General features: G+C 28.8%; 1 long non-coding RNA gene and 1 pseudogene across 2 annotated transcripts; both read left to right on the forward strand.

Annotated features, from left to right (window-relative positions):
- The first annotated feature begins 2984 nt into the window (after positions 1 to 2984).
- LOC149890375 (uncharacterized) lies at positions 2985 to 6183 on the forward strand. The gene is made up of 2 exons (XR_016451894.1): positions 2985 to 4032; positions 5035 to 6183. It is a non-coding gene; the product is annotated as an uncharacterized LOC149890375 (long non-coding RNA).
- A 4521-nt stretch (positions 6184 to 10704) lies between these two features.
- Positions 10705 to 13020, forward strand: LOC149890376 (uncharacterized; annotated as a pseudogene). Its single transcript, XR_016451906.1, has 7 exons — positions 10705 to 11020; positions 11104 to 11235; positions 11473 to 11562; positions 11983 to 12162; positions 12448 to 12512; positions 12679 to 12773; positions 12868 to 13020. The product of XR_016451906.1 is annotated as an uncharacterized LOC149890376 (transcript).
- Positions 13021 to 15551: the final 2531 nt, after the last annotated feature.

Here is a 15551-nt window from a genome sequence, read left to right on the forward strand (position 1 = left end):
CAATTTCTCTTATTCGAATTTTATGGGGAAAAAATAACAGTTCAAGTGTGAGAGATTCTCGAATTATAGAAAGTTGAATTTTCTTAAACGCTTCTCACAGTGACCTTACATTTAATCGAATTATGGAGGTTTTCGAACAAAGGAGATTCGAATTAGAAAGATCGTATTCTGTGTTCCAAGTAAAGTTTAAACTTATGTTAAATTATGCGTGTTCGCCATGTTTGCTCACAAACAAATTACTCATCGATGGCTCCGCGCAAAATCGGACTATCTGCAATCTCCGCGGAAAACAAATTTGGCATATCTGCAATCTCCGCGTAAAACAAAATTGGACTTTCTGCATTTTTGCCAGATACATTTTTGGACTATCTGCGTTTTTTAGGTGCATAAATTTTTGGTGGTGTTTCTTTAAATATTTGAAGTTTTTTATAAAATTCTACAATTTTTTAAATAATAGCGATTATTTAAACATTTATTAATAGCGATTATTTAAACACAAAACCTTGATCATAACTTGATTAAGTTTGTGAGTAATCAAGTAGTTTTAGTTAAGATAAATATGTTAAAAATAACTTATGTTATTGTTAATAATAACATAGCATATGTAACAAAACATTGTTATGTTACATACTAGTTGCTAAATTCATAATACATACTTTGTCAATTTTATTTAGCCTTGTTGTTGTGACTAATAACTTTAGATCAAATTAAATTCTTGTTATGTTATGTTGCAATGTTGCTAAGTGGTCTTTATACGCAAGATCTGCATATAAATATATACAGGATGTCTGCCAAATCAAGAAAATGTCAGGGAATTCGGATATCTTCAAAAAAATCAGGGGATTATCAGGGAAATTAGGTTAAATTTTAGAAAAATCAGGGAAGATGACTCTATCAAACTTACATAACTTAAATAAGTTGTATATAGTACACATAATGTAAAAGTTTATTTGGCAGATAGTTTTATGAACTTCTCTTGATATATTTAATGTGGGTTGTATTATTGTTTATATTTTTACAGTTGAAGAGCATTTTTCTAAACGATAAATAGGTAAATATCAGGGAAAAGCCAGGGAAATCCAGCTTAAAATATTAGCAGACACCCTGTTTATTTATATATATATATATATATATATATATATATATATATATATATATATATATATATATATATATGTAAATGTATATGTATGTTTGTATGAATATATTGGTATATATAAGCAAAGTATAACAGGTTTACTAAACATAATACAAACATTTTACATTTTACAATTAATACAACAGCAATTAATTATTGGAATTGTTGTCTTTTTATCATCTTTCATTTTACTTGTTATTATTAGTTTGGTTCAGTATTTATTAAAAATTTATGTCATGTAACTTGTTTTAATTTAAGGAGAACAGACCAATGTTTGGCAAGACCCATTGCAGTCACTATCTATATTTATTAAAAGTTGCTGATATTGTCTAAAGAATTGATCGTAATTCAAAAGTGATAAATCATGTGTTACAGCAAATTCAACATATGAAATGCAAGTTATGCTTGCACCTCTTACATAATCCAACATTAAGTCAAGCTCTTCATTATTTTAGTACTAAATAACTAATTTTGTGAAAGATAGAAACAGAAATTTTCTGTGAAAAGTATTTAATAGAAGGAATAAATAGGATTTTCAGTTCTGAAAAAACAGGGCAGGAAAGGAAAATGTGACTAAACGTTAAATGTGTTAAACTTTATAGATTTACATAGAAATAAAAATTAAGAGTACAAGTTACTTTGCAAATAATGCTAATGTTTGGCTATCTGAAAACTTTTGATATATGTAGAAAACTAGTTTCAAGTTTTAAGTTCAACTTAAATTCAATTGTTGAATATGTCTAATTTCTTATAAGTGATACAAACTTATCTTTAGTTTATATTTGTTTGATATTTATATTAATAAAGTTTTTTTCTCAATTTTACATTTCTTATTTGTGCGAGTTAGACAGTTTTTTATAATATAATTTTTTTTTTTTGCTATGATAGTATTATATTAAAATATTTATATTTACATCTTTAACCACATGTAAATACAGGTTTTATATCTAAAATTTTCCCCTCAGATCATTAAGGAGCTTTGCCATGTTTAAATGCACAATTATTTTTATCTTGTATCAAAGAAAAAATTTTTTAAAATTAATTTCATAAATGTAAATATATGATTTTTTTTCAGTCATATAAACCTTATCTACTTTCAAACATAAATATTTTCTGTCAACATAAATTTTTAAAATAAGAAATTTTAATCGTATTGAAACGGTATTATATATATTATTAACATAATATAAACAACTTGTAAATGAAAAATAATTTTACACTATGAAAGATAAAATTCTGTTTACTTTAAATTAAATTAATATACAACATTATAGTATATTAGTAAAAGAAAAAGAATTTCTTAGTAGGATAAGGATGACCCCTGGATTTTAAAAATAATCCTAAACGTTTCTAAAAATATAATTTTTACACAAAGCGACAAAAATAGTCAACGCTGAATAAACAATGTAAATAATGCTAAATTAATTTAATGTGCTAATTAACAGTGTCGGATTTAGATGACATTTGACTTTAGGTATTTTTACATCCATTATATTTTGGTTAGCCATCGAAATTTTTAATTTGATGTATACTTCTAGAAGATGTATAAATCTAGAATGATTTAAGGGTTGATTCCTTCCAAATCAAATTTCAAAAACCCCATTTTAGACATTTTCTACTTTTTTTAAAGTTGTAATTGGGCAAAAAAAATCCAGCACTGTAAATATTGCCATAAATATAATTTTTAAATATAACATAACATTAAAAGTATATTATGCGAGAAATCATTTAAGTTGTTGTTTTTGGGTTATAAGGCAAACCGGTGTTGCGTTAAAAAAGTTAGTCGTTAAAAAAGTTTATTAAATGTGAAATCTGCGCATGCGCGAAATAATTGCAACTTTTTTAACGCCTTACGGCGTTAAAAAAGTTTGCCCGTTAAAAAAGTATTCAAAATGGTACCGTCAACCGGGGTAACTTTGGTCGCCGGGATAACTTTGATCAATAGTTGATTTTTTTTTAAATTCCTAAAATTTAACATCTTTTAATTTTGTTAGAGATACAAACAATATATATCGACTATTATATCAACAATTTTGGTAAATCAACAGTTTTTGGGAATATAGCACAGATACTTCGTAGACTACATTGAAATTATTTTGGCATTTTTTGACACTTCTGATACATTTATTGTACCATTGAATTCTTAGCCGGTGAAAATGCCGAGGAAATAGAAGCGAAAGCGTGGTTCAAAAGCATATGCAACTTCATACAGTCAAGAAACGTTGTCCAATTCTATGAAAGAATGTTTAACTGGAAGAATGAGCGTGAGAAAGGCTAGTTGACAGTTCGGAATATACGCTTCCCATTTGCTTCAACCGCTGGACGTTGCTGTTTTCCGTCCGCTAAAGATAGAAACGTGCATCAAAGAATCAATACCAAAAAATCAGTTCCTCGGTCTTCTTGCTCTACTGCAACGTCGATTGAAAAGCGATAACTTGAGATCTGACTTCAAGGCTAGTGGAATATTTCCCTTCGATAAAGAAATGGTCATGAAGCGTTTGCCACAGGTTTACAAAGACATTGGAGGAGGTACCGGTGGTACTGTTAAGGAAGTATTCAATGAAGATATAGCAGGTCTATTAGTGAAACATTGTGGACAGGATGGGAAAGCAAATCGCACCAGAGGAAAAAAGATCACACCTGGCAAAGCGATAACAAGATCTGGTGAATAACACAACTCCTACCACATCAAAGAATAACAATAACACCAAGAATAACAAGAAAAGGGCAAGAGTTGAACAAGTGTCATCATCCTCAGATGACGATAATGACCTACTAGAAAATGACTTTTTCACAATAACAGGGGGCTAGTTGCAAAATTTTTGTCTATTTAAATGTTTTTTTCATGTTTCTCTAAGTGTTTAAGGACTGATGATTTTTTAAAACTCCAAAATGTGACCAATATTACCCCATAGCAGGGGTATTATTGATCAAACATGATAAAACCTGGAGGTAACATTGGTCACTTTTCGGCGTTTAAAATAAATATTTGTAATAGAAAAATTAAAAAAATTAATATAGAGGCCTATAGCCAAGACCTACGATGTTATTACCACAAGAGAAAACTGTAAAAAATTAATAAGATTCAGAGATGTTTAAGAAAAACTGCCAAAACTGACCAAAATTACCCTGGCTGATGATACTCTTTTATTTGCGCAACCCTCAAATCCACAACAGAATATGCTTTGAAATTTTGATTAAGGCATAGGGAGGCATTCTTTTTTTATTTTTGAGCGAAAGCTCTCAAAGAGAGTTTCAATTATTTTTTCCAAATTTTTTTTCCTCGTAATTTTCTAATTCTACAAAGTTATACAATTTTTATGACATTTTTTTTTTTCATTTGACCTCCTCAGAGTATCAAAGCTTTTAAACTCCTATATAAATTATATTTCATGAAAAAAAAGAACACAGATACTCCTAAAAGAGTTATACTAATTATAATAATATATACAAAATCAAATATTTTTAGTTTCTGATATTATAGCTAAGAAATATTAACATTTCACCATGAAGTCCTGTTAAGCTTTTTCTCTTTGCATTATATACATTTCCACCAATACTAAAAAGTCTTTCACTCTCCACAGAAGACGGTGGGCAGCTTAAATACTTTAAAGCAAGCTTTGCTAATAGTGGCATTATGGTTTTCTGTGATTTCCACCACAACAAAAGATTGCTTTCTTTGTCAATAAGGTCTTCATTTGATTAGAGTTGAATTTTGTTTAACAAACTTTCATTTGAAATTAAAGTTTGTGGTTGACCAATTTATTTAGAATTAAATCCTACAAGTTCTTCGAAGTAATTGTCAAAACCCATTTCTACTATATCTTTGTATTCATTTAGTACTGTACGATTATTTTCATATTCTGAGTCAATATTTTCAATATCACAAGCTGCAGACCAATTATTTTCAGTAACTTTGATGTTTTTTATATTTTCATGGGTTTTAATAAGTTGAATGGTTATGTTTTCAATACTTGTTTTGGCAGCTGAAAAGGCGTTTTCATTTTTGAACATTTTTAGTTTGAATCTGGGATCAAGAAATGTTGACAAGATGATGTTATAGTGTTGATGTTATATTATGATGTTATATTGTTTGAAACTATTCTCCATTGAATTAGTTGTCATCAATTAAAGCTTTATTAATGAAATGTTTCAAAAACTGTATCTGTGGTATAATATCTGAGACAATAGAATTTCTTTCACTCAAGCAAACTCTTGTTTTGTGGAAATCTTTTAGCAAAACACAAAACTGTCCAATAATCATCCATTTGTTTGCATTTAATAAAGGAAGCTTACCATTTTCAAGTGCATATATGGTTAGAGGTTTCCTTTGTTCATAAACTCGTTCTAACATATGACAGGTACTATTCCACCTTGTTGGAACATTTTGAATAAGTTTGTGCTTAGGAACATTGTTTGCTTCTTGAAGAGCTTTAAGTTTAGGGCAGGCTTGGGGAGAATGGCTGAAATGCCCAACAATTGAATGGTAGTTTTCAATGACATTCTTGAAAACTGTTTGTTCAAAAATACACTCATTAATTACTAGTTGCAGTGTGTGTTAAAACAAGCCATACTATTATATGGGCTATCTTAATAATAGCCTTAACAATATTTGTACCATTATCTCTAGCTATTAAATGAATTTTTGAAGGTGGTATTTTAAATTCAGCCATAATATCTTCAATCAATTCAGCAATATTTGCTGCTGAATGCCTCTCAGGAAATGGAGCTACTCTATGTACAACAGTTTTCTGATTAAATGTATTATCTAAACAGTGACCTGTCAGGCTCATGAAGCTTTCATTTGAACTACTGGTCCATATATCAAAAGTAAAGCTTATGAATTTAGCAACTGAGTAAACATGGACAGCCCTTTTTAATATAAAGTATAAAATAATTGCATCAACTGAGTAAACATGACAGCCATTTTTAATTTAAAGTATAAACTAATTTTTAATATTTTACATAACCTAACGAAACGATGCAACTTTTTTAACGCCAAATTTCATTCCCTAACGAACGCTTTTTAACCATACTGCGCACGCGTAACGCATGCGCAGAACTATTTATTAACTTTTTTAACGACAAACTTTTTTAACGCAACACCGGTGTTGCGTTAAAAAAGTTTGTCGTTAAAAAAGTTAATAAATCGTGCAACAAACAACTTAGAATATTTAGAGAAAAACTATCAAGAAAAACAAATCAGTTGCAGAACTTGGAAGATTGTTTTAAAAGACTCTGGGTGGGCTCTGACCCTTTAGTTACCGAGCAAAGGAACAAAGGTCGATTACAATGCAAATTGTGTAGTGAGATAGGGCATAGTAAAAAAACATGTTTCAAAGTACATGAAAATGACATTGTTAATACTTTGTTTATGTAAAATAAAAAAATTAAACTTGAGCGTTTGCTATTTTTTTAGTCTTTTTAAAAGTTTAGATAAAATAACTTGTGCATTATGCTTAAAGAAACAATTAAACATAGTTTTTATAACCACAAATAACTTAAAAACCGGGAGTTTGGTAAATATATGTGGCATACCAAAACAATGGCAACAGCATGAAGTTTCTAAATAATATATGGTTTAGTATTACCAAATTTCCGGTTTTTGAGATATTTGAGGAAGTATACAAAATTTAAGAGATTTTTTTTTGCAGAAACTGACTTTTGCATTAAATTTTTTTAAAAGAAATGAAATTTTTTTATTAATAACGTTAAAAAAAAAAAAAGGAGTTAATACTTTTATTTTGTTCATTCAATTTCGTGAGAAATGAAATATTTTTTTAAATTTTTGTTTATAAATCTGCTGCATATAATTAAAATTAGAAAATGTATGTGAAAAATCTAACTCTGCGGTGTGAAGGTTTTTTTTACATGTTTTTTAAAACTTTGAAAGGTTGTCATTTCTTAACCAGGCATGATAATCACCTGTAGTCTTTTCCATTTAAGTCGAATTTTATTGTAGTTTCAAAAAATCATAAAAAAATTTTAGTCCAGAAATATAGATTTTTTCATTTTGTCCACCATTTGGACCACTGTGATACTGATAACTATAATATCATCTTGTCAACATTTCTTGATCCCAGATTCAAATTAAAAATGTTCAAAAATGAAAGCACCTTCTCAGCTGCTAAAACAAGTATTGAGAACATAACCATTCAACTTATTAAAACCCATGAAAATATAAAAAACATCAACGTTACTGAAAATGATCGGTCTGCAGCTTGTGACATTGAAAATATTGACTCAGAATATGAAAATAATGGTACAATACTAAATGAATACCAAGATATAGTAGAAATGGGTTTTGACAATTGCTTCGAAGAACTTGTAGGGCTTAATTCTAAATAAATCGGTCAACCACAAACTTTAATTTCAAATGAAACTTTATTAAAAAAAATTCAACTCTACTCAAATGAAGACCTTATTGACAAAGAAAGCAATCTTTTGTTGTGGTGGAAATCACAGAAAACCAAAATGCGACTATTAGCAAAGCTTGCTTTAAAGTATTTAAGCTGCCCACCGTCTTCTGTGGAGAGTGAAAGACTTTTTAGTATAGGTGGAAATGTATATACTGCAAAGAGATATAGCTTAACAGGAGCTCATGGTGAAATGTTAATATTTCTGAACTATAATATGAGAATTTAAAAATATTTGATTTTGTATATATTACTATATTAGTATAGTATAATTCTTTTAGAAGTGAGTATCTATGTTCTATTTTTTCATGAAATATAATTTATTTAGGAGTTTAAAAGCTTTGATACTATGAGGAGGTCAAATGAAAAAAAAAATGTCATGAAAATTGTATAACTTTGTAGAATTAGAAAATTACGGGGAAAAGAAATTTGGAAAAAATAATTGAAACTCTCTTTGAGAGCTTTTGCTCAAAAATAAAAAAAGAATGCCTCCGAATGCCTTAATCAAAATTTCAAAGCATATTCTGTTGTGGATTTGAGGGTTGCGCAAATAAAAGAGTATTGTCAGCCGGGGTAACTTTGGTCAGTTTTGGCAGTTTTTCTTAAACATCTCTGAATCTTATTAATTTTTTACAGTTTTCTCTTGTGGTAATAACATTATAGGTCTTGGCTATAGGCCTCTATATTTATTTTTTTAACTTTTTTATTACAAATATTTATTTTTAAACGCCGAAAAGTGACCAATGCTACCCCAGGTTTTTATCATGTTTGATCAATGATACCCCTGCTATGGGGTAACATTGGTCACTTTTTGGAGTTTTAAAAAATCATCAGTCCTTAAACACTTAGAGAAACATGAAAAAAACATTTAAATGGACAAAAATCTTTGCAACTAGCTCCCTGTTATTGTGCAAAAGTCATTTTCTAGTAGGTCATCATCGTCATCTGAGGATGATGACACTTGTTCAACTCTTGCCCTTTTCTTGTTATTCTTGGTGTTACTGTTATTCTTGGTGTTATTGTTATTCTTTGATGTGGTAGGAGTTGTGTTATTCACCGGATCTTGTGGTGTTTTCGCTTTGCCAGGTGTGATCTTTTTCCCTCTGGTGCGATTTGTTTTCCTATCCTGTCCCCAATGTTTCACTAATAGACCTGCTATATCTTCATTGAATACTTCCTTAACAGTACTACCGGTACCTCCTCCAATGTCTTTGTTAACCTGTGGCAAACGCTTCATGACCATTTCTTTATCGAAGGGAAATATTCCACTAGCCTTAAAGTCAGATCTCAAATTATCGCTTTTTAATTGACGTTACAGTAGAGCAAGAAGACCGAGGAACTGATTTTTTGGTATTGATTCTTTGATGCGCATTTCTATCTTTAGCGGACGGAAAACAGCAACGTCTAACGGTTGAAGCAAATGGGAAGCGTATATTCCGAACTGTCGACTAGCCTTTCTCACGCTTATTCTTCCAGTTAAACATTCTTACATAGCATTGGACAACGTTTCTTGACTGTATGAAGTTGCATATACTCTTGAACCACGCTTTCGCTTACATTTCCTCGACATTTTCACCGGCTAAGAATTCAAATGGTTCAATAAATGTATCAGAAGTGTCAAAAAATGCCAAAATAAACTCAATGTAGTCTACGAAGTAACTGTGCTATATTCACAAAAACTATTGATATACCAAAATTGTTGATATAATAGTCGATATATATTGTTTGTATCTCTAACAAAATTAAAACATGTTATCTTTGTTAAATTTTAGGAATTAAAAAAAAATCAACAATTGACCCCGGTCAATAAAGTTACCCCGGCGACCAAAGTTACCCCGGTTGACGGTACCATTTTGAATACTTTTTTAACGGGCAAACTTTTTTAACGCCTTACGGCGTTAAAAAAGTTGTAATGATTTTGCGCATGCGCAGATTTCACATTTAATAAACTTTTTTAACGACTAACTTTTTTAACGCAACACCGGCGTAGAATTCCCAAGCAGTTTTTCTCACAAATGTTTTAAGATTCATCAAGTCTTTATTATATTTTGATTCTCCTATCGGAATTCTGGATTGATAAGTGTCAATAAGTTCAATTGACGTGTTAATATTAAGATTTTGCGGAAGAGGTTTGTAATCTTCAGTGGAAGAGTAACTTAATTTATAACATATTTTTGGTTCTGGAGTGTATTTCAGACATCTTATGTCTGTAACTGTTGCATCGCCCTTTTTAATACCTGGTCTGATTTCTGTGTAATATTTGATATTTGAAAAATTGTATTTTAGAAACTTTACTTTATACTTTGGAAAAGATTTTTTTGCATTTTCAATGAAAGCAATGTAGTCACGAGGCTCGTGTATTGCTCTACCTCTCAGATTTCTTTCGATATTTGCGTGTACACTGTCTCCTTCCATATGTGTATGTCCTTTTTCCAAATATTTCTGTTCAATTATTAAATTATTTTGAACAGAAAATAGAAGAAGTGAATTTGCTATTACAGTACAACGATTTTGGTAGGTGCAGCCGTCAGAATATATTGTCACTTTATTTAAGTTGGGATTTTTTTCTTTATATTCTAATAAGTGATAAAATAATATCGAAGCAAACACATCACTTTCCAGCCCCCCTTCGGTTTCATCCCATAAATAATTGGTTGCTTCTTTAGTGTGGAGGTTATAGATAGTTTGATTATGAATTTTAATCTTCTTTTTAAAATACAAAGCACCGGCAGATAAAACTGGGCATAAAAGAGTTTGCTGACAATCCATTGTTAAAACTAGTTCATTAAGGGAAACGTTTTTTTTTATCAAAATCCTTACTATTTTGAGCTTGCGTTTTTAAATACCAGTGATCTGTATAACTAGATGGAAGAACATAGTCAGGTGTATCTTTCTTTCTTTCACGAATTTCAACGCAAACGTCACACTGATCTTTTTTAGGTTTGTGTATAAATACGTTTTTCTTGTCAAGCAACTCATAGAAAACTGTGTGGCCCACGGGATCCAAGCGTTTTTCTGCTGCTTTAGTCTTGTAGAACCTGCAATATATAAATATATATATATGTATATACATACATATATATATATATATATATATATATATATATATATATATATATATATATATATATATATATATATATATCCCAGCCGGCATCTTCACGTTGTTTCAACGTTGATATTTGGTTGAAGCGTTGTTTCAACGTTGGTTAACCAAATCTCAACGTTAAAATAACGTTACTATTTAAACGTTGCTCAGTAAACGTTTTTTTAACGTTATTTCAACGTTGACAAAAAAACTCCGTTTTTAAATAACTATGCGTTGTGTTGGTGTTTAAAGTAAAATAAGTAAAGCCCAAAAAGTAATTGAAATAATCTTTTAGTATGACACGAAATCGGTTAATAATCTTTCAGTATGACACGGAATCGGAAAAGTTTCCAATAATAAAAGTTAAATTCTCTTCTGGTATTCCATCTATTTCTCAAAGTTATTTTTTTTTAGTTAATGGGCTAAGAGAAAGAGCTGTTATAACTTTTTCATTTCCACAGAAAGCAGACAGGATTGTGAAAATTTTGAGTTCACAACCACAGAAGAAAAAAGTGACAATGAGGATGTTGATTTTCTTCGAAAATATAAACAAAGAAAATATAAACAAAGAGAATTTCCTGGTTATTTTCCAAGTAGGCATTAGTTTATATGCTGGAATTATCATACATACATACATACATACAATACATACAATACATACATACATACATACATACATACATACATACATACATACATACATACATACATACATACATACATACATACATACATACATACATACATACATACATACATACATACATACATACATATATATATATATATAGTTTGTGTAACTTAATTTTACTTTCAATTTATAATTTTAGAGCCAAAAGTTGATGCGTATGGAAAGAACCTAAACTCACCTTGCCAAAAGTTTTTCCAAGAAGATATCAATTCTTCTTTTCAAGATAAAGGTTATTGTCTCATTAAATTTATTTAATTAATTTAAAATAAGATTGTGTTATTTAAAAAAAAAACATACAATTATAATATAAAGTGTAATATTCAACTGATAGTGTTACAAAGTGTTGACAAAGCTTTTTTAATCTATGTGTTTTAATTTCAATTTGTATAAAGAAATTAGTTAAAAACAATTTACCACACAATGAAGTAAAGAAAAATAGAAATAAACTACAGAAATTAGATAAAGTTGATAAGTTTCCAATGTCTGAAGGCAGTATGATATTTTATATTTTAAAGTAAATTTTTATTTAAATTTATTTTTTTTTGTAGAAATATAAAATTCATATAAGATTTAAAAGTTTTAAAAACTGAAAAATTTCTTTACTATGCAAATACTAAAATTATTTTGTAAAACTTAACAAAATTTGTAGAGTTTCAAAAGAAAGTGTTGTATCTACTTACCAATATAAGAAATGAGATGCGAAATCAAAACAGTGACTGAGCCTGCTTCTAATAGTGAATTTGTAAGCCAAATAAGGGTTATTTTATCAGAAGTGGAGTTCTCTGAAGTGGATAAAGCATTAGATGATGAAAAAGTGCGCTCATCATGGGTGAGTTATAATAAGTACTTTATTAAATAGTTATTTAGTTATTGAACATTCCCCTTTAGTTAAAAAAAGATTGTTAAGATGGACAACAGTCCTTAAAAACATTAAAAAATTCATGAATTATATAGGAAAAAATTGTCCTGGAAAATACTTGGAACTTGGAATTTGTCCTAGAAAAATCCTGGATCACTTTATTAAAATTTGTCTTAAAGATCTGAAATAGTTCAATGTTTTGATATCATATTTGACCCAAACCATAATGTTAGATTTACTTTATGTTTTTTGTAGGTAAATCAGCTACAATTAATTGAAGGAACATCTTCAAAAGATAGAATACACAAAATTATGCTGAGGTAATTAACTGATAGCTCTTATCGCATTCATAATTACTTTTTACAAAACTTATTTGTTTAATAATTTTAGAAAAAATTTATTTGATAATAAATTCAATTTAAGTATTTGAAAAATTATTATTTATTTATAACCATTTCACAGTTACATTATCTTTTAAAAATTTAGAATATTTTCAAACAATTTTATGGCCTCAATGAATATGAAAGGCAAAGATGGAAAAATATGCTTTAAGAACACTAATTTATATGGCATTGTTAAAGGTATATCTTTATAAATTATGTGAAACTTTTCCATTCATTATTTCAAATCTTCCTTTTTTGATTTTTACTTTATATTTTCTTTTTTTTTTTACAGCTTTTACTATTATATACGATGGAGCGACAGAAACTTTGATTGATGGAATATTGTCTGACTTCCTAAAATACGCTCATTTTGAAAAGGTGGCAGTAAAGAAAAGAAATTTGTGTTGATTTTATTCAAATATATGTAAATATATGTAATATTTAAATATATATATATATCATAAACAAATGTTATCTTTTTCTTTACTAATATATGTCTAACTAAACTTAACTAAAAATAGTCTAACTGTAGACTGAGTATATTTTATACGCTTAATATACATTGATAGTCCAATAGACACAATTAATTGAGTCTATTGAAAATTGATTTAACGTTGATAAATCAACGTTGAAAAAAACTGTCATTCTAAACGTTGTTTCAACGTAAATTCAACGTTCTTATAACGTATTTTGCGTCGATTGAACGTTGATTTAACGTTTGAACCGAACGTTGATTTAACGTTGATAAATCAACGTTGAAAAAAACTTTCATTCTAAACGTTGCTTAAACGTAAATTCAACGTTAGGTTTCAACGTTAATTCAACGTTATTTCAACGCTGTTTGCCGACTGGGATATATATATATATATATATATATATATATATATATATATATATATATATATATATATATATATATATATATATATATATATATATATATATATATATATATATATATATATATATATATATATATATATTTAATTCTATATAGTACTTTGTAATAACTCACGGTCACATATCAATTGGTTTTTGCATCAGAGACAGGTTACTTATTTGAACTTTATTGCGCGTTGGTTTAAATGTTTGTGCTCTCCATTTTATTCCCGTTGAAAATCCATATTTTAAAGCTCAAGACTTTTTTTTTTGAATTCGAGTCTTATTTTTTTTAGGGGCTAGAGCATAATTGGTATTGATATTTTGATTAATAGTTAATACGTCTCTGATTACTCATTATGTCATTACTCAATGTACTGTTGTAATAATGATTTTTATAGTTACAACAGTGCATTGAGAATTTAAAAAACGTGGTACAACATTTTGAGTCCCGATCTCAAATTTCAAGTATCTTAAGTATGAACTCTTTCTAAGCAAACGTCAAAATCTTTTGTCAAGCGTGTTATTAAAAATGTATTGTATTAAAGTAAATGTAGAAAGTAATGTATCAAAAATTAAAAATATTCTTGCATCTCTACTATAACACAAAAACAAACACACAAACACACAACCCCCCCCTCTCCCCACTCACTTTGAACATACGCATTATCAATAATCAAACCCTTTTCCTCAACGCAATTTTTCAAAACATTGAAAACAAAAAAAGCATTTAGTATATAAAAAAAAAATTTAAGAGAGATAAAGAACAAAAGATAGTCAAATCGCGTACGTACTATAAAAAAGTTTGAGAACGACTGAATTATATAAAGTATTTTAAAAACTGGAGTAAAATTTATTTATGACCAGTTATATTAGTTAAGTTCTAGAATATCAGTTGAAAAGTCTAGAGTGTTCATTACAACTTTTTATATTATGGCCCATAGTTTTGATTACGGAACTTAGAACAGAAAGTTCAAATAAAACGCTAAACTTAAATAAACTTTGTATAAAAGAATATATTGACCCCACAGCTATAAACTATTAATCTAAGTATATTCTACCTGAAAATTTCAGCTTAGATGTCCAGTCATTAACTAGATAAAGTCTTTTGGTGTCTTTTCGACAGTAATGAGACTCCAACTTTTCTAACGAATCAATAAACTCATCAGCATACTGCTTACTCAATTGAAAACTATCAAGACTAGTAAATAAATCTGGTTTAGATAATACGTAAGGATTTGCTTTTGTGAATTCTGTTAGACAAAAACGTCTTACTGTGCTATGAGACAATGCCAGAGTGTTTTAAAAAAATTGCATGCATACAGGCTGTATAATATTTTTAACTTTAAGGTGGTATGCAAGCTCATTATTTCTAGAGTATTTATCGTATGGGTTAAATACTGTTCTTCTTTTAGTATCGCTAATACAAACTAACAATTTAACCATTTCAATTTTCATATTTTTATCAAGTAGACAGAACTCGGTTAAAATATGTTGTCTTGTTTCGTCATTTATGTCACGACACCGCAGATTTTTTTGAAAACACATAGTACTTTCACATCTTGGACCAAGTTCTTTGGCGTTTTTTTTAATTTTTTTTCGAACCCCATCAACTAGTTTAGTACCGGTATATTCTTTACCTTGCTCGCGCAGTCTTTTGTTTACATTCACAAAAGTGCTTTTTTTTATACTTTTTTTTAATGCGTTGTTAAGATTATTCCTAATATTTAATGCATTACTTGATTTGTCAAAAATATTGGATAGTTCAATGTTATTTTGGAGTTCAACTGTTAAAAATGTTCCTTCTTTGTCCGATGAACCATCATTATTTACTATTTGAGCCATACTGTAATCAAAATACGTTTTTTAATAAGGTTATATGACATTAAATTTATGAAAACCGGATGCATTTAATATCTTGGTTGACTGTTTCTCTTCACTCTCCTTATTTTTCATCAAATTTAATTGAACACTTTTTTTTACATAGGCAGTACCGCGTATAGAAGTTAAGAGCCTCCCCCTCCCCATAAAAGGCCTAAAAACTTTAAATGTTAAAAAAAAGTCCTTAACGTTGTAAAACGACCCTTAAATTTGCAA

This window comes from Hydra viridissima, unplaced genomic scaffold, assembly GCF_058129835.1.
Source record: "Hydra viridissima isolate aposymbiotic clone 2 unplaced genomic scaffold, HvirCarnegie_v1 scaffold_4, whole genome shotgun sequence".
NCBI lineage: Eukaryota > Metazoa > Cnidaria > Hydrozoa > Anthoathecata > Hydridae > Hydra > Hydra viridissima.